Source organism: Pseudophryne corroboree, chromosome 5, assembly GCF_028390025.1.
Source record: "Pseudophryne corroboree isolate aPseCor3 chromosome 5, aPseCor3.hap2, whole genome shotgun sequence".
NCBI lineage: Eukaryota > Metazoa > Chordata > Amphibia > Anura > Myobatrachidae > Pseudophryne > Pseudophryne corroboree.
In genome coordinates, this window is record NC_086448.1 from 641,785,855 (window position 1) to 641,806,873 (window position 21,019).

Here is a 21,019-nt window from a genome sequence, read left to right on the forward strand (position 1 = left end):
TCTGTAAGTACTTTTTTTTTGCTATCATGGTATTTTTTTCTTCTCTAATTTACTTTACTTTCTGCATTCATTATTTAATTGGGTTTTGACAAACTCAAAATGTGAGTTCTGAGTTCATTCTAGCTAAAATGCATTAACTAAAGCTCTATAATATTTAGGAAGGGTAAAGCTGCTAAATGGCTATGTTTTACTGTCCTCTCCAGTTCCTCTGAACAGCTTTGAAATGTCAAGAATTGCATTTATATGTCCTTACATTTCCTGGTACATATAAAGTCAAATACAATACAACCTACTGTATGTAGCAAGTAAAAATTAGTATTTAAATCTGAGGTTTAATGAGCTATCTGTAATGCTTTGCACATGTTTACTCTTTTCTTATGTGCAATTCTTGATCCTCTTCCACTAATAAATTCAGTGGTGCAAGTACAAATATTTTCTTAGTCGTACTGAGTGTGCCGAACAATGGGTGTGGTCACGTGTCATGAGGGGGCATAACCACATGACACTAGGGGGAGTGGCTACATTACACTAGGGGTGTAGCTACACAGCATTGTCCCTTTTCTTTGTACTCTGGAGGCAAGGGTTGAAATATACAGTTCTACCTCCAGTATAACAGAAATATATAGTAATAACCCCAGTATAATAGAAATATATTGTAATGCCCCCAATAAAAATAGAAATATATTGTAATGCCCCCAATTTAATTAAAATACATAGTAATTCCCCCATTATAACAGAAACATATACTGTAGTAGTGCTCCCGGTATAATAGAAATATATAGTAGTATCACACATTACAATATAAATTTATAGTAATGCCCCATAATAATAGACATATATAGCAGTGTCCCACTTCACAAAAGAAATACATAGTAATGCCCCCATAATAATAGAAATTTTACCAAAATCCCTCACTTTCTAATTCTCACACCCTATAACATTTCCCCTATTTAGCAGTGTCTCACATTACAATAGAAATATAAAGTAATGCCCCCATAATAATAGAAATATATATTAGTGTTAACATTGAATTAAAAAATAATTACCCCACAGTCCACACAGTGAAGCCAGAGACATGCCCACCAGCCCAGCCTGTGAAGAACAAAAGCTGCTCAGTGCCGATGTGTTACTCGAGCCAAGTGGAGGGAAACAACTGGACACTGCGGGGAAAGGAACCAAGCCCAGTCCCCTACTACACCTCCTCCCCCCACCATCATTGACTTCTATTCAATGCCATGTCATGCTGAGCCCACTATTTTCAGTAATTTACGAGAGTAGTTACTGTAGATAGCTGGTGTGACTGACCTTACAGCTGGCCTGTGTGGCTTAGTGGACAAAGTGAATGCTTCCCATAGACATAACCTGGAGCTTGAATCCCTTTAAGGAGCAAAGTTGTTTGAAATCAATATTATGGTATCTTCAATATGGTATACTGTATTATTAAAAAAAAAAATAATCTCAGCAGACATAACTGCACGTGATGTTAAGATGCACATAAGGCTGTCAATCAAACATATCAAATTATATTCACTGTTGTTCCTGTACTGTGCAGAACTCACTGCGTGGGTCAGAACATCCCGCCACCATCATTCATTTCTAAGAGATGACTTTGCATTCTGAACCGCTAATGACACTGTCAATATTTTAATTTTTGCGTCTCAGAACACATAACTGCTTGTGGTGCTAAGATGCCCTCACAGCTGTCAATAACTATTGTTTGTGGTTTGTATGGAACTGACTACATGGTTCAGAATCTCCCCCCGCAGTTACTAATTTCTATTCAATGCCCCCCTTGTAATGTTCTGAGATGCAAAAAAATGAATATAAATATCGACAAGGTTTATAGCCGTTCAGCATGCAAAGTCATCTCTTCGAAATGAATGATGGTGGCGGGAGCTGCTGAACCATGCAGTGAGTTCCACACAGTACATGAACATTTGTAAACATTAATTTAATATGTTTTGATTGACAGCTGTGAGCAGTTGCGCATGCAGGTGGGGTTTCCGAGTACCCAGAAACCCCCCTGATGGGCCAAATTCTCTTTTTTCTGAGATGGAAACAGTTGCAATTGCCAGGAGTGCTGATCTGCAGAGCTCAGTCTTTGCATAAGGAGGAGCAAGGAAGCAGCAGTGCATGAGACATCTAAGCCAAATTAGCTCCCTCCAGACCTCACAATCAATATGCAGAGCCCTGGCCACTGTCAGTCTCCTCCTCCTGGCCTCTAGTATTTACAGTATGAGTATGTTTGTATGTACCATATCCTGTGTGTGGTGTGTTATATATGTACTGTATGTACTGTTTGTATGTATGTACTGTATGTACAGTAGCCTACGTGTGTAGTGTTTATGTATATGTGTTTGTATGTGATAGTGATGTATATATGTAACAGGTAAGTACTGTGAGAATGTGGTTGCAGGTATAGCTGTCGGCAGATGTACCTGTATTCTTCACCCGGGATCACCTCTTGGACCGGATCTCACTGGTGGAACCCTAGGCAGAAAGGCAAGAAACCCCAATCCCAAAGGACCCAACAAAATAGTCACCACACGTTTGGACGGTGACAAAAAGATTTATTGTTCTGGAACAAACTGGTCACCGCTGTGGGATTGACTAATTAAGGAGTAAATGCAAACCACAATACGAGGCAAGCAATGCAAACATTAACATTCAGTTGTATTTGCAAATATCAGTATGGAATTTTCCCTCTATTGGTAAAATACCACAATATACCGTTCACATTTACATTAAGAGTGTACTCACCTGGGATGACCTTAATCAACCTTTTGGGTGGCAGTCTAATGCTCCTGAAGCTGCAGTTTAGTTTGTTTACTGCCTATACTCAGATAAGAGTTCAACTTTAGAGACAGTGAAAATACACTAAAGTTCAGAAGTGTAAAAGCTAAGTTATTTGCAGTCTCATAGGTAATAGGTCAAGCGGGTTACAGACAGTCAGTAGCAAACAACACACAATAGAAAGAATGAAGTTCCAATGCAGGATGGGAAGAGCATGCAGGTGCCTAGCTCAGTTCAGTCAGTATGGATTAGCGTGCGCAATCCAACAGGTAAATTGGTTTTGTGGTTAAAAGTGGGCAAACAATACTGGCCATTTACCATTCAAGCCAGCTGACAAAGCCATGCAGTCTCCAGTCAAAGAGCAAGTAGAGGTAGGGCATTGCATTGTGAAGGCATGCAGACACTTAGGTAGTTGCAGAACTAAATAAGCAGGTTTGAAGCAAGAATGCAATCAAGCACAGTATCTTTACACTACAATGCTGGCAGTTAGCAGTGTCTCAGTGGAACATGAAGTTATGGCGTAGCCCCTGTACTGAGTGTAACTTTCTCACTCCCTGTGACATTAGGATGGTCTTGTAAAGGCTACTATGCCCGGGGTTGTCTTTAAGTAACAGGCTCTGCAGATGAGTAAGTCATGGGACTAATAACATGCAGGCAACAACAGGGTTTAATTAGAATGTGAAGCAGAAGAATAGTTCCAGTCAAGATAGGAAGATATAAGCAAGTCTGGTGGATGTAAGCTATATTAGTCCCTGCGGCTCAAAATAGCTGATTTTGCACAGCAGGGTGACAATGTCTCTCTCTATCTCTCCTCAGTAAACCCTGCTCAGCTGTGGGAAGTGACACTCACTGAAGGTGTTGGCTGGGGTAACAGTATGGCTGGGGTAAGTACCTGCTAGCAGCGGCGGTGAATGTCCGGGTCCCCGGGTTCATGAACGACATGTCCCTAGCACTTTTCTCCTCTAAGGTGCTCTCTCCTCAGGCAGCATAGCATCTGTGGCTCTGGCTATTCCCCAGCGTATCTCCTGGGTCTTCTGAAGCACCTCAGCTCCCTCCGGCTTCTCACAGCACAGCACCTTTCGGCAGATGCAGCCTCAGGGTCCCGAGTTGCGGCCGCTGCTCTCCATTCGTGATGCCAGGCTGCCTCTTCCCTGTCTTCTCCACGGTGATGTACTGGTGAGTCTGGTGGCAGTGGTCAATGCAGCAGATGGCGGCTCAGGGCACCCAATGCGGCTCTCCTCAGCGGCTGCACTGTCAGTGGCTCTGCTGCTCTCCCGCGGGTCTCTTCGGCAGCAGGCTCTGTCTCTGGGCGGCAAACTCACTCCTCAGCACGGCATCTCACACCCGCGCTTCCCAGCGGTCACCTCTCCTCAATGAGTGCCAACCCTGCCCCTCTTCTTTCACGCTCCTCAGTGGCCAATCAGTGCTCCATCATCCTTTCCACTTCTCGAGGCTGCGGCTCAGCTTCACTGGGTCCTGCTGCCTTCCTATTTCCCAGTCCTGCTGACGTCACCAGGTGAATGAGGGAAAAGGCTGTTAACCCTTTCAGCATGACTGGGCCTGCTAGTGCAGAAGGGGCTCATTTAGGGGTCTCAGTCAACTAGTGGGGGTGCCTGCACTTATATCATCCCCATACATCCAGATCACAAGGGGAATCCATTTTCAGAGTGTCACATATAAACCCCTGCTAAAAAATCCTGCTTTGCACCTGGTGAGTGAGTCTTTATACCACCCACAGTTATGTGTTCTGAGACACCAAAAAAATAATAACAATAATAATAATAATAATAATACTACAGTATTCCGCATTGGAGATACAATGATATTGATGACAAAATGACATTGCTTTCTAAAGGGAAACGAACCCCAAGTTACTGTATGCCTATCAGGGATCTCCATCACCTGCTATACTATAGTATTGTATTCAGTACGGTAGTTGTATTCTGCAGAGCAGTTACCACACAGCGGCTAAGCTGTGTACTGGGTTGGGTATGCATGACCGTCAGTCACCACACCGACACCGGAATCCCTGCTTGTAGATGCCCAGTGGGGGGAGAGGCTAGCGGAACACAGCCTCTTGCCGGCTCAGTGGTGAGCTGCACTAGCCACAGGTTATATTCCCACTCCCATTTACACCAACGAGTGGGAATAGTCCCTGTTAGGCGGCATGCCCACTGTTGGGACTGTAAGGGGGCGGGACTCCATCATCGATATTGTGTCTGGAGGTCTATTGACCGCTGATCACATAACTGCCGCCTGTGCATTGCATGGCATGGAATCTCACGGTGTAGCGCAGCATCATGGGTATTCTACATGCTGCGATATGGAGGCCTGAATGTTGCAACATGAGCCAAGCTGTAAGAGGACACGTCTGTAGTTTGTCTACAGAATAGATAGAAAGGACAGATGCCTAGTGAAGCACTGAAGAATAGTCTAACTAATTCAGTTCCTGAGCATTAGCAATAGAAAATGTACTCTTCTTACAAAACAAGACTTTAGAAGCAAATGTATGAAGCAGTGATAACCCTTCTTTTTTGTGTTTTCAATGAAAAACGTGGTTATCATTGCTTCTCCAAAATGTATGAATAGGCAGGACAAATCAGAAATGTCTCCAGTGGCTCCTTCATCTTCTGTTGTTAATGTCACTGTCCAAGAAAAGATCAGTATTTACTATGCGACAAAAAGCTGAGGTTTTTGTTGTATGCCCATTAGCACATAGTGGCATCTGAGGAAAAACCTATCATGGTCCAACCCTAAAAAATAATCAAGGTTTTAGTATTGGTGGACACAGAGAAGAGAACAATCCATACTTTTGTCACCAACATGACTGACAACCTCATTGCTGTACCATGCACTGTTGCTTTATGGTATTACATCATGGATGTGTTCCACGCTGTGTTGCTGCTAAAAAACTGTATTCATATGTGGGGTCCACTGCCGCTGGGACATGGACACTGCCATCTTGCCTTCAGTCATCTGATTGCTTATCAACCAATCCTCTGCCTGATTCCTGCACATGACTCAAGTGGCCTATCAGCAGCCAGGGTGCTGTATATGAGTCTCTCCCTGGCAATTGCTTCTTGCCCGGACAACTTCTGCTATAGTATGTTATCTACAGTACTTTTGAGTGATGTTGTTCCTGAGCTGTCTCCAATGTTTCCAGAGTGCTCTTGAGATACACTCAGCACCAGTCACCATTGCTGGGTGCTCACCACAGTTTCCAGTATACTATGTAATGCTGTTTAAACATTCAACACAAGAATGTCAGTGAACACTCCATTGTCTCTTATGTTGCAGCTATTAAATGTACTATATACAAGCATCTCTATAGAGACTGTCTATGCCAGTCCTGCACTTGGCACTCTTCATAGTCCCCTTTCCTAATTCTATATGCCAATCTCTACTGGTAATCAGTGACTGTAGTATTATGCCTTCTCAGATCTTTACCTGTATCTGTGCCAGGATCAAAAAATAATTTCCTCTTCAAGTACTATATGAGGAGAAACTTCATTAAACCTCCAAGTTTTGTACACTCGGCCTTTAGCCTTAAACAACCCTTGGGTCCTGCTCCGAGTTCAGAAAACCCACAGATCCTGACAACTTCCCTTCATCTCTAAATTTCAAGGGCAAAATAAATAAGTTGAGAAGATTTTTAAGAAACACTTGTAACTTTGATGAAAAAATCTGATTCTTATTGTGTTTATTGCCCAGCTGACAATTAGAAAAGCTACTGGTTCTCAAGTACAACTACATTATTGTAAATGCTACAATTACTGTATTATGGTGTGGCTTGTTAATAGCCTACAGTTCCCTACACACTTATTAAATTATGCTACAATTTTTTTACATACAAAACATAGGGGGTAATTCAGACCTGATCGTCGCTAGCTGTTTTTTGCAGTCCTGCGTTCGCATAGTCGCCTCCCACCAGGGAGGGTATTTTAGCTGTGTAAGTGTGCGACCGCATGTGCAGCCGAGAGATACAAAAAAATGTGTGCAGTTTCTGAGTTGCCCAGGACTTACTCAGCCACTGCAATCACTTCAGCCTGTCCGGGGCTGGTATTGGCGTCAGATACCCGCCCTGCAAACACTTGGACACACCAGTGTTTTTCCACCCACTCCCTGGAAATGGAAACGCCCTGGATTCTTCGGAAAACCCATCGCACAGCAACAATCCGCTTTGTACTCGTGCAACACGCCTGCGCATTGCGGTGCATATGCATACGCAGTTCTGACCTGATCGCAGCACTGCAAAAAACACTAGCGAGCGATCAGGTCTGAATTACCCCCCTAAACCCTTTAGGGTGCATGGCGACTGCAATTAAATTTGCAATACTTTAAATATTTTCTTTAACTTTTTTGAATTTAATATTGTTTTCCAGAAAGTCCTAGTATTGCTCAATGCTATTTTCCTGTACTTTGCTGAGAGAGTGAGAGAGAGAAAAAGAGATTTAGCTTTTACATAAATGTCACTTTTTTTGTAATATAAAAACAAAATTAATTTCAAGGCAAACAAACTTTAAGGTTATCACCTTCACACCAAGTAGGCTGCTTATGGGCCACATGCATTTTTGGAGTTGTTACCTCTAGAGCAAAGCACATTGACCCACATCAATGACCAGATAATAACAGGGACAGGCATATAGACAGTCATGGAAGATCACGCCATCCAGACCATGGCAATTATTGCTGCAATAAAAAAAATAGAGTATAAAAACCATGGATGACTAGTTTACTTTTAACTCATGTCTTTCCAATTTTGTTTACAGTTCATCTACAGATGGAGCCACGCTTATCGAGGTACCGCCTGTGCCTGGGCGTGCCTGCCTAGGTATGCCAATCGCAGGACCTGAGGTGCACACGCATCCATAATGCGCCTGTGTTCCATTTACTACAATGGGAGCATCTCTGCACACTCCTGTAGCGGGGCTAGGAGCCGGATTGCCTAGTCCCGCCAGGAGTGCACGTTTGCGATGGAGCCGCACTTGATGAGTGCGGCTCCATCTGTAATTGCTGCAGTAATGTGCTCATTGTACCTGTTCCTCACGTTGTTAGGACATAATTATTTATTATCTGTAATATATATTTAAATATCCAGTAGGCATTGTTAGAATCCAGTTGATGATTTGTGCTGTTTACCATTGATAAGTTCAATATTTTATTGACAAAATGCTTTTGTCTATGATACTACTGTACATTAACAAATTAAATGTAAGTCAGGAATGTATTCATTTTTTTAAACCTTTATATAAAAACGTGTATACAGTAATTAGTGGTTTCTGTATAATGTGTGTATTTTATGCTAAAAAGTACTGTACTTTATGAGCTATTTACATTTGTATCAAGGGGTTCAGTATGAATTACCAATGGCCGGGATGCCGACCATCAGTAAACCAACAAAGGCATCCCAGCCACCAGTATGCCGGCAGGGGGGCAAGCGCTAGTAAGCCTCTTGCAGTCTCTCTGCGCTCGCCACCCTGCGGGCACGGTAGCTCGCTGCGCTCGCCAAAGGTTATATTCTCCCTCTATGAGTGTCATGGACATCCATAGAGGGAGAACCACCTACCTCGTCTGTATTCCAGCACTGGCATTGTACCTCTGTGCGGGATTCCAGCATCAGCATTGTGATAACCGGGATCCCATGCAGCAGTATATTATAAGTAATGAATTTGTATTTTTTCCCTTAGATGCAAACTCTCAACATAGAAGCCTATAGATGGGGCATCTTTCACTGAGGGAGCATAAGGCCCAGGAGGTTGATTTTGCCAGAGGCACTAATTTCCTTCCTACTTGTTGTTTACTCATCATCATCATTATCATCAGTGTGTTTCCTTGAGGAAATCTGAAAGATCAGTAGGTTGACAAGTAATACTGTATGCTAAGAACAACAATCAAAACCTCAAGTAAATTAAGGACAGGCACAGCACACACACCACCTTTGGGATATGACAAACTGTATTAGGACTATGAGGCAAAAATGTATGGTAAAACAAAACATCGTATTTATTTAAATAAATGCAATTCTACATTATTTATCACATCAGGTAAATAAAATAAATGTCAAATTGTAATCAATTTTTTAACTAAAAATAAAAAAGTATTTTTGAGCACATTTAGCTTGTGGTTAATGCTACTTAATGTAAAGATGAAAGCAGTAAATATAGTGGATTTGTGAATTAATATATTTACTGAACATAGTCGTGTGTAAATTCTATGAAAAAGTGTTTGCGTTTTTAGAAATGAGAGATGACAAAATGTCAATAAAAAAAAAATATTCTGCACATGCACCATATTGTATACTGTATAAAGAATTGTGAAAATGTTCCCTCAAGATTTAATATAGTTGTGATTATAATGTTTACTATGTTTTGTGTCTGTAGAAAATATAAAATATTTATATTTAAAAAAGTAAAATATAATTTTTTTAAAATATTTATATTTAAAATATTTAATTTTAAAAAATAGAAAATATGGAGCAATAGTCATGATTGTCTTTTTTTTTTAAAAACAAACCTTACAAAAAACATTATTGAATTGCATAATTTCTGAATGAGAAATTCTCTTGTGATAATACAACATCAGTATGATATAGAAGGTAATATTGGTAATCAATAAGGGATTTGCCTCCTGGCGAGTAACCTTGACCTCCTCTTCCAAAGGAGATACATTCCAATTACTAATGTTTTAAAAATAGTACACAGATCAATGACATTGCAGATAACATCTGGCACATACTGTACATAAGGGCACTACAAGACTGGTAAAGGCAGCAGAAGTGGGCCTTGAGAACAACAAATGATGGAGATGTGCGACATTGTATGTATATTATTGGTCTGTATTTGGATGTAATATGGGAATGATGAGGCAAGGGTGGAAATGGTGTTTGTGGTCTACTAAAAGTTAAGTTTACAGAATTTAAAATAAAATGGATGTTTTATAATTTTCTGTCAACACAGACAATTGTCAAAGTCATCAATGAGAAGCTTTTGTTTTGTAAAAACATATTGGTCTATTAATTTTGCATCCAATAACAGAAGATAGCAGGTGATACTTGACAGGAATGCCTTTGCAGTACCCTCTTGATTGCTCAACTGAAACCATGAAAGATTAGGATGCACAAAAATGTAGAACATCATCCTCAAACTCTAATTGTATAATGATATTTCCACATGACTTGTGGGTCAGCAATGCTGCTGTAGTTGCTGGCCTGGATGTCTCTAAGATATATACTTAGCCACATCAAGATCTTATATGTCAGAAATATGAGAAAAAATTATAAAATTGAGAACAAATGCATACAATAACTCAGCCTTTAATGAAAATGTAATCTTACTTGACTTAGGAAATATCCCATTATTGTCCATGTAACACTTTCAAATCTGAGATGCCTTGGTTAAGAAAATAATAAGAAGTTTTTTTTACAGACATTTTAAATGATTGCATAATAGGAACACGGAATGAAAATGCATTAATCACAGCCCCCATGGATCTGGCTCTCCCTGAGAGGCACATGGCGAACCCCTGTGCTATGTTGATGTTGTCTTCATTGGAATAACTTTTGCTTACTGCATATGTGTATTAAATAGAGGTCTGGGCCTGAATTATTAGACCTAGTGCCCCCTAAGCCATAGTCTTATTGACAATTTACGGCTGTCTGTGGGCAAGAAATGGGCGATGATGATCAGCATTCCCGAAAATGGTGTCAGCCCGTTTTTTAGGAGTGGCAAGGCCAGTGTCTGCATCTATGGCTACGGAACTGAGAAGACCAATCTGAGTAGCCTTAGGCTCACTCAGATGGCTGATGCCATTACTGGAGGTCACGATGGTGATCCGACGCTGCGTCTTTGGATGCAGCACTTGGATCTGTGATGCTGGCAGTGGGCATCTTTTGTCCTCAGACATTGTGGGCGTTACGGGATCAGTACTAAATGCCGCTGGACGGGATTCCGGCGGTCGAAATACCAACGCCAGAATCCCGACCACACAATCCTGACAGGGGTGGCGAGCGGAATGCAGCCCCTTGCGGGCACGGTGCCTTGCTACGCTCAGCACACTATTATATTCTCCCTCTATGGGTGTCATGGACACCGACGGAGGGAGAATATGTCGGGATTGTGGCGGTCGGGATTCCGGCATCGGTATTTCGACCACCGGGATTCGGTCTGGCGGGATGTTGACCGCATCCCGGCATTAGCATTTTTTTGGTCATCACTGCTGTGTCCAAAGGTGCAGCAGCAGCACATATAGTGGTAATCTCTGAATTGGGCCCATAATTTTTAGCTGACAGTATAGTATAGAAATTTGTCTTACTATAATCGATATCTAAACATGCTGACAATGTAAACCTTAATAAGTATATTTAGTAAGCTTTGGTTTGGGAACTTTGGTTGTTGTTTTTTTCCTGGCATTTAAGTGATATGCGGAATTACTAAAAGGAAAAAATGACAGTAACTATCTGAGAAGTAAGAGTTTAGAAAACAACTGAACATCAGCAGACCATCAGCACTACAAGTACAGTATATAAACCCCAAAATTATTAAGCTTCAGATTTGTAAACAGATGACAAACCCACCAAAATAAATGACCTGCTTCAGAGAGACATGTTTTATCATTAATCAGTCTACTTGTGTGTGCTTTATTATTATGCCTGTAAAAAGGACCAGACCATTTGATACATGCTGGCTGCAGGTAAAAAGGCAATGTATAGAAATAGTACACATAGCATTATTGCTAGAGATGAGCAGGTCTGGTTTTTGGAAAACTGCAGGTAAAAAGGCACTGCAACATCCAGGGGCAGTAACATCCAGGGGTTGGTTTGTCCTATCAGTATCAATCCGGGGGTGCTCTGTCTGCTGTATCTGAAAAGGGTGATCTGTCCATACATCCAGGGGGCTCTTCTCTGTGTAATATTAAAACAATAAAAGCTAAAAACAAAAAGCATAAAATTATAATTATAAAAAATATTTTTTTTTGTTTGTGCTGTACCCCAGTGTACTATACAATTTTCATAAGTACTGTGACACTGCCGGTCAGACTGCAGTATATTATTATTTCCTACTCATAGACATTTTGTGTGACGCTGTTGGTGAAGGTCAACCACAGTGTTCAATTATTTTTTCTGATGCAACACGTACTGTGTGATGCTGTGGTTGAAGGTGGTACCACAGTAATATATTTTATTTCTTACTCATACACGTATTGTGCAACACTGTTGGTGAAGGTCAACCGCAGTGTTCTTATACTATCTCTGACGCATACATGTATGGTGTGATGCTGTTGGTGAAGGTGGTAACACAGTAATATGTTTTATTTCCTACTCATACACGCATTGTGCGACACTGCTGGTGAAATTAAACTGTAGCATTCGATTATTATCTCTGACTCATACATGTATTGTGTGACACTGTAGGTGGTCAATTATTTGTACAAACTAAAGTGTGTGCTGTACCCTACTTGGTTCGTGTTTGTTGATACTTGATAGATATGGAGGACAAGGAATTGAGAGGAGAGGCATAGACGGCTTCATTCAGGGCATGTAAAATCAAAGTAAAAGTCAGATTAGTGCAATAATATAACCAATAAAAATTGTTGTTTATGCATTAAAGACCATCACCAATGCCCCCAATAATTAAATTACATTTCTAAAAATTAAACAAATTAAATTACTAATCAATCCTTCCTTCCAATACATACTCTACCTCCCTTGGGCCCCTGATCTAGTTATTGATAAAGATCTGTGTCAGTCCATTTATGCTGATTTTGGTTTCATTTTATTTTTATTTATTTTGTAATTTACAAAGATTGCTAAAATCACATGATTTGGCCTTTTTTTGTTTTGTTCCTAGAGTATTATTAACCTCAATAACATTAATTTCCAGGCAATTTTGACCACAGTACAAACAATGAAAAATATATATTGTACAATATATCCATTAAGTCCACACTCACTGCTACAGTCCACAACATGGGCGGTGCTCCATAAAGGGCTCCAAAGAAGTCCAAAATATATCCAAAGAGAATACAGGCACTCACCACTTCCTTAATTGATGAAAAAATTTATTACCACTCACAGGTATGTCTCACATAGAGACGGTCAACAGCATGTCAGCAGATTATGTCGACGTTTCGGCTCCATCTGAGCCTTTTTCAAGACAGGTAAAATCACAACAGGTACATACCCAGCAGCCCATGACACACACCAAACCCCGGATCACTTATATAGCAGAGACACATCACAAACCCCGCCCATCAATCATCCAACAGGAAGTGGCTACAATGTTCATATTGCAGTGTCTAGTACTATTGAACAGAAATGACCATCCACTGTGTCATACCAACAACAAGGTATGATACCAGAAAACATAAATGCAGCAGATATATACCACAAAAAGCGGCTTATCGCGGCTAATTGCCGCGATGCCGGAAGTAGCGTGCGTTCCATTGCTAATGGAACGCACACGTGACACCAGGATGTTGATCACAAACCCGGAAGCGGTATGCGTTCCATTATCGTGGAGCACAACCGCGTGACCGGAGCTACGGTGCTGCATAAGATGGCTGCCAGCCGTTGCTAAGCAGCCAGGTATTAGCACACTGTCACATACTAAAACAGCACCAGCGTGCTAACAAAGTGATGATAGAGGCAGCATTAGGCTCATAAATCAATATGTTGGATGCATAAAATATGCATATGTACTACATATTGGTCCCGGGTGGATAATACATTACAATAATACAAATAGATTTGTTTATTCGATGCACATAGAAACTTAGCATTTGTATCATAATATCCAACTATTTATTCAGGTAGAGTATTGCCATAACCATATTCTGTAGTAGATCATTATGGTGTCCTGATGTTATCTGGATGACCCGCCCTTACTCCCCTATGGATAGAAATCTATCACAACAGCCAGGAGAAAATGGGATGCATATATGGTAGAGAATTTGGATGTATATCTCCCAGGACATAATGTAGTACATTAAGAGCCCGTGATATAGCCTCTGTCAAAAAAGCGATCCGGGGTGGTCACCAACATAAAGGATATTATAAAAGACAAAAGACACACATACACATATCATCATGCTTTAAGAGATGCATGATTGAATCCCATTAGAGAAAATTTATAAAAACAGTTTAGGAAAGGAATGTGTGAAAAAAGTATAAATCAGTGATAGCCCTATCCGAGAAAAAATGTTAAGTGGATTAGCCTCGTTTAACCCCCGAGGTGCTAAGGTGTCCAATTCGTAGATCCATTTAGCTTCTCGTTGTCGTAATTGCCTTTCCCAGTCACCACCACGTGAGGGTCTCGGTACGTGATCTATTAACATGCACTTCAGGCTAGATATTGAATGCCCTCTAGTTGCGAAGTGTTGTGCCACCGGTTTGTCAGATACCTTAGAGATCAATGCAGCTCTAATTGATGTGCGATGGTTGGCCATCCTGTCTCGAAAGTTTCGTGTTGTCATGCCAACATAATAGTATCCGCAGGGACAGACAATAATATAGATTACATGATCCATGGTACAATGTAACCGATAGCGGATCTTAATCTGCTGACCACTATGTGGATGTGCGAAACTCGCCCCAGTCATCATTGATCGGCACGTAGTGCAATTGGGGCACCGATAGCAACCCTTCTTGGTGTCCGGAAACCAGGACTTATTGGTAGCTGATGGCTGTAGAGTCGGGCGCATTAACATTTGTCGAAGATTCTTGCCGCGTCTGTAGGCACAGAGTGGCGGCTGCAAGTTTAACCCTTTGAACACTGGGTCAGAGGCCACAATCGGCCAATGCTTATGCAGCACTTTCTCAGACTGTGACAAAGCAACGTCGTATCTAGATGCAAATATCATTCTGTTAGCAAGGCCTTTAGCACCATGGCTGTTGAAGTGGGAGTGCCTGTACCTAGCTTTATCGAGGCATCTTGCAACAGTTTTCTTCGTGTAGCCACGTTCGTAGAATCTCTCTGCCATCGCCTCAATCTGTGACTCCGTATCATCATGTGTGGTATTATTGCGCAGCACACGCATGAACTGCGAGATCGGTAGGCTCTCTTTAAGATGAACAGGGTGGTGACTGGAGGCATGGAGGAGTGTGTTTCTATCAGTCTCCTTTCTAAAGAGGGTCGAGGCAAGTCTTCCTTTGTATCGGAAAAGAGTCACATCTAAAAAATTTACCTTATCACGACTAATGTGATAGGTAAAACGGATAGGGCTATCCAAACTATGGAGGTAGTCAATCATCTCATAGAACTCAGTGTCGGTCCCTAGCCAAATAATATAAACATCGTCAATGTAGCGGGCAAAAAGTAAACACTTTGACCCAAACCTAGGTATGATGTTGTTAGATTCATATTTATGCATATACAGATTGGCATACGATGGGGCCAAATTTGACCCCATCGCAGTGCCACTGCATTGAATGTAGAAGTCATTCCCATAGGCAAAGTGATTCTTTTTCAATACTATGCCCGCAAGATCAAGTAAAAATTCGGATGGAGGGCCCTCGTGTGATCCCACTATCAAGGCATCACGCATAGCCTCAAGGCCTTCTGTGTGCGGAATGACTGTATATAAGGACTGGATGTCCATAGTTATTAACCACGCATCATCAGGTATTAGGCCTAGTGAATCAATTTTGTCAAGCAGGTCCGCAGTGACCCTAATGTAGCTGGGCATCGTGGTTACAAGTGGTTGGAGAAAGGAATCACTAAAGATTGCTAATGGCTGTAAAACAGAGCCCATCGCCGAAATAATCGGACGACCGGGGGGTCACTCATCGATTTGTGTATTTTCGGTAGTGTGTAGATGATTGGACACACAGGACTATCCACAGTTAGGTAGCCAGCTATTTTATGGTCCAACCATCCACACACCAGCGCTTGATTGATCGTAGTATCAACTAATTTTTTGATTTGCAGCATAGGGTTGCCCCTACACTTAACATAAACTGTAGAGTCAGCCAATTGCCTAAGTATTTCCGCATTATATTTGCACCAGTCCTGCACCACCATGGCACCACCCTTGTCAGCTTGTCGAACAACTATCTGTTCATTATTAATCAAACTCCTCAATGCATCTCTCTGTGCCGGAGAAAGGTTATTGTACCGCGGTGGTGCAGTCCTGGCATGCATTTCACTATCGGTTAACCGAAGGAATGTGAGGATACTTGGATTGGTAGACTGAGGATCAAAAACACTTGGTCTAGCCAATCCAGTGACTTGAGTCACTTCGTTGGTCTTATTAAAAAAAAACTCTCGCAACCTAAGCTTTCTCCCAAATTTATAATGATTCACAACCCACCCAAATCTATTATGCGGGACAGTGGGAACAAATGAAAGACCTAGGGCTAAAATCTCTGTTTCTACAGCTGAAAGTTTATAGGTTGACAAGTTGAAGACAGCGTCTACTGATATTTCCTTGGGCGCCCCCTTCGCCTTGTGGCCACCCCTCCTTGAGGGGAACCTCGTTCTATGTTTCTGTTGGGATTTGTATCGTTCCGGGCGTTTCTCCCTAAAAAAGCCCCAGAGGGGGGTCTATTATCAACCACCTCACTCTCAGAATTGGATTGAGATGAGGAATTATCCAAGGGGCCCTGATATCTACTTCTATTATGTAGGCGCTGTCGTCTGCCTGAAAAACCTCTAGATTCACCTCTCAGCCACCTGTAAACCTGGTTGTTAGTGTAATCGGCATTTACAGTAACCAGTTTTTTACGTTTAAACGTAATGAGATCTTGTTGGTAAGTATTAACTTGTTCAGCCAAGCGATCGACCCATTTGTCAGCAGTATTAGTCACCAGTGTAGATAAATGCACAGAATTAAACCTGGCCAAGTCCTCTCGCACTTGTTTTAATTCCACCCCCACCTCCTCAATAACGAGGAGAATGAGGTCAAGCGAACATTTATTTAAAACACCACACCATTTGGTGCAAAACGTAGGGCTATTGCGACCAATGGTGGGTATGTTGTTTACACGAAATCCTCTCGGGATTTTTTTATTTCTATAATAGTCCGAGAGGAATTGGCCATGTAAAGTGAGATCCACTTCCCGCTTTCTTAATCTTAATACTTTATGGAACAAATCTAGCGGTGTCTCATCTGGCAATTTAGCAAACTCCGTATGGTCAAACAGCACCTTTTCAGCGTCATCATCTGTCAGAGAAAGAAAGGTGCTGTGTGCTAACTGAAAGGTAGCCTCATCAATCACTTGATTAGGGTCAATTGACATATGACCACAACACAGGTGAACACAACCTGTACAATATATATTTTTAGATGCTGTAATCATCTGTACGGATAATTTTCAGCCTCAATGTAGGATCAGTTCCTGAACGTTATGTTCGACCTGGAGAAGGTTCTGCTTCATCCAGCTTTACGCATGGTATGTAGTAACATGTAAATGTTTTATTACCAATTTACACCACTAATTTTTGTATTAATTCCACATATTTTCACTTTATTGCAGACATCGTGGCAAAGGGAGTGCAATTGTCCCAGATGCTACTACCTTATATGGAATTCAAAACCTGCAAGAAACTACGCTGGATGAAGACAATATTGTGATGTGGTCAAAACTGACTGGAAAGGAGTGTAAATTAATGTTATTGTTTTTATGATTTAAAAAAAAAACAGCTCCAAAACCAAAACCTGCAGGGGCAGTTTTGTCTAAACCAATCCAGATCCAAAACACGAAGGAGATACAGATCCAAACACAAATCACAAAGCCTGAGAAAAGGGACAACGCACATCCCTAGTTCTAGGTATGTTTTGCAAACTGAACTAATCTGCTTGTATGTGTGTGATTACCCCTTTTTTAAACTTTAGTATTGTTATATTTTTATCCTACAGTTGTTTCTGGCTATGGGTGTCACTGGCTAATTTGCTCGCCACGCTTCAGGCCCGATGAATCGCTGTGCTCACCACAGGTTATATTCCCACTCAGCTGGTGGCGTGGACCCAGCAACCAAGTGGGAATACCCAGAGATGGTTCCGATTCCGGGCATCATTATTTCTCTGGCTGACGGGATTCTAACGTTGGTGTCTTGGACGCCGGGATCCAGACAGCTGGTATTTTAACTGCATCCCCTTCAAAATTATTGTATAAAACTCTACCTTGTATTATTGATACAATGGATACAAATCTGTAATTAATAAACATTTAATTAGATAAAAACCAACATTTACAATAACAAAAAATACATGCAACTACTTGTTACAATATATGTTAAATGATTTGTACTGTAGTTTAACTGTCTCCTAAAAAATAGTATTATTCATCTAACATTACTAGTACATAATCTCTAGTTAGTATGAAACAGAGCTGGAAACTTTAATGCCTATTATAGCAAGTCTCATGGGAGTAGTTACTGTACAGTATATGAGCACAAACAATCTTATTACTCCTGAAAACTGTACTGATTATAATATAACTACTGGGTACAATGCTAGGGGGTAATAAGTCCTCCATGAAATACTTGGTCCTATAGTGTGGCAAGTTGTTAAATTACAGCTTCCATGGGTAATGTTGCAATGTTCTTAATTTAGGAGTAATATACAGCACACTATCTCTCCTGAACTAACCAACATGTGTGTGCTGATGATTTCTCCCCACATGCACTGTCCATCAGTGGTAAAAGGGACCCAGCAAAACCTCTCATAGATCGTACATATAGGCTGTAAACAGTCAGGTCTAAAATTTAACTCAACGGGCGAGATGCATCATCACTTGGAAAGTGATAAAACGGAGAGTGATAAACTTGTAACCAACCATCTAATTTTTTAAACACAGCCTGCAACATGGTAGTTAGGAACTGATTGGCTGGTACTTTCTCTCTCTCATTTTGGGGGTCATTCTGACCCGATTGCACGGTGCAGTTTATCGCAGCGGTGTGATCGGGTCAGAACTGCGTATGCCAGGCGGCCGAAGGCCGTCGCTGCGCTACGATCGCCTCTGCCTGATTGACAGGCAGAGGCAGTCGCTGGGTGGGGGGTGGAACGGCAGCGTTTGGCCGCCATTTCGTGGGCACGGTCCAGCCACGCAGGCATGGCCGGACCGCACGGGGGAGGGCCACAGTGCCTGCGTGATGTGACATGCAGCCGCTGCGGGCCAGGGAGCGACGAGTAGCTCGTGGCCAGCTCGCTAAAGCTGCGCTGGCCGGGAGCTACTCTTAAAGTGCAAATGCATCGCCGCTGTGTGATGCTTTTGCACTTCAGTGGGAGGGGGGAGGCACTGACATGCGGGGCGTGATAGCCCTGTACTGGGTGTCCCCCCGCATGTCTATGGTGATGATGGGAGCCCTGCAAAATTTTGCAGGGCTACGATCAACTCGGAATCGCCCCCTTTAACACTCTCCAAGCAATGAGGCTTCTCACAATGTTTCCATCTTTTAAGAGTTCCTGCACACCTCTCCCTCACTATCTGCAATACTTTGCTGTTTTCTATTCCTCGTGCACTGTCATCCTCTATTCCTCCCTTTCCTTCACTCATCACATTCAGTTCCTCTTCTAAACATGCTAATATACCATCATATCAACATGGGGGTAAGTCAGAATTGATCGCAGCAGCAAATTTGTCAGCAGTTGGGCAAAACCATGGGGGTCATTCCGAGTTTAACGCTCGCTAGCTGTTTTTAGCAGCCGTGCAAATGCTATGCCGCCTCCCACTGGGAGTGTATTTTAGCTTAGCAGAAGTGCGAACGAAAGGATCACACAGCGGCTACAAAATAATTTTGTGCAGTTTCAGAGTAGTTTCAGACCTACTCAGCGCTTGCGATGACTTCAGACTGTTCAGTTCCCGTTTTTTTTTTTTCGATCATAAAATTTTTATTGAGAAAAATAAGCATACATTACAATACGAGACTGTGGGGTATATTTACTAAGCTCCCGATTTTGACCGATTTGGTGTTTTTTGTTCAAAGTGTCATCTCGGGAATTTACTAAACTCAAATCTCGGCAGTGATGAGGGCATTCGTATTTTTTTTACAGATGTGTTGTAAAAATACGAATGAATACACCATCGGTCAAACGCGGCTGTTTAGGTATAGAACTCGGTCATTTACTATGCATTCGTATTTGAAATCTCTACCGTGAAAGAGCATTTGCGCTCGTAAAAAAATACAATTCGTAAAAAAACACGGGGTAAAAGTAGACCTGCTTTTGAGAAGCGTGTTTACATGTGTTCCGACTTCATCATTAATCACACCTGCATTTTTGGCCCTTTAAAAGGTGGGCCAGCACATTTGCCAAATCAATCACTCTGAAATGGCTGCTGCCGTGTGTAGCAGTGCATTTGGTTTTGCTGTGGGATTCCTGAGACTGCTCCATGAGGCTACAAGAAACCAGGGCCAGTAAACTGAACATGGTCAGCAGGATGTACAGGTGCCGCGGAGGCTGCACAGGCCTTGGTTTTTTAGGGGGCGTTTGAACTTAAACACATTGGCCGATGACCAGGTCATACAGATGTTCAGGCTAAATAGGACCAACATTTTCCGTCTGTATGGCCTAGTCAAACTGGACCTAGACCCTGAGACAGCACGCTCTCGCTCTGTCTCAGGCCTGCACAAACTCCTGGCTGTGTTGCACTTTATGGCTATTGGCAGCTTTCAGGCTGTGACAGGCGATGTAATAGGAATCTCACAGCCCACCTTTTCAAAATATTTAAATCAGGTGAGGCAAACCATACATACTCCTCTATGCCCCATTTCTGTATTGTGTAATGTGAATTTTTAACAGTATATTTGAACAAAGTGCTTAAGACACTCACCTTATATTTTTGACTGTACACTCAGGTTTTGGATGCATTTGAACCACACATAGATGCCTCTATCTGCTTCCCTACCCAGGAGTCTCAGTGGCATGCAGTCAGGGTAGCTTTCTATGAGCTTGCTGGCATGCCAAATGTGCTGGGTGCCATAGATTGCACACACGTTGAGCTGAGACCACCTAGGGGCAGGCAATATATTTATATAAATAGACATTTTGGCCAATCAACTAATGTCCAGGTGGTTTGTGATGCAAAACTCAAAATTATGAGTGTTGTTGCGGGTTACCCTGGCGGCTGCCATGACTCCTTCATCCTCGGTCAGTCATCCCTCTTTGATAAATTTGATGCTGGAGAAATGCCAGATGGCTGGCTGCTGGGTATGTACCAAGTATTTGTGTTCAATTTTGTGCTTACCTCAACCTGCATATTATGTTAGCACTGTGTTTGTGCATCAATGTT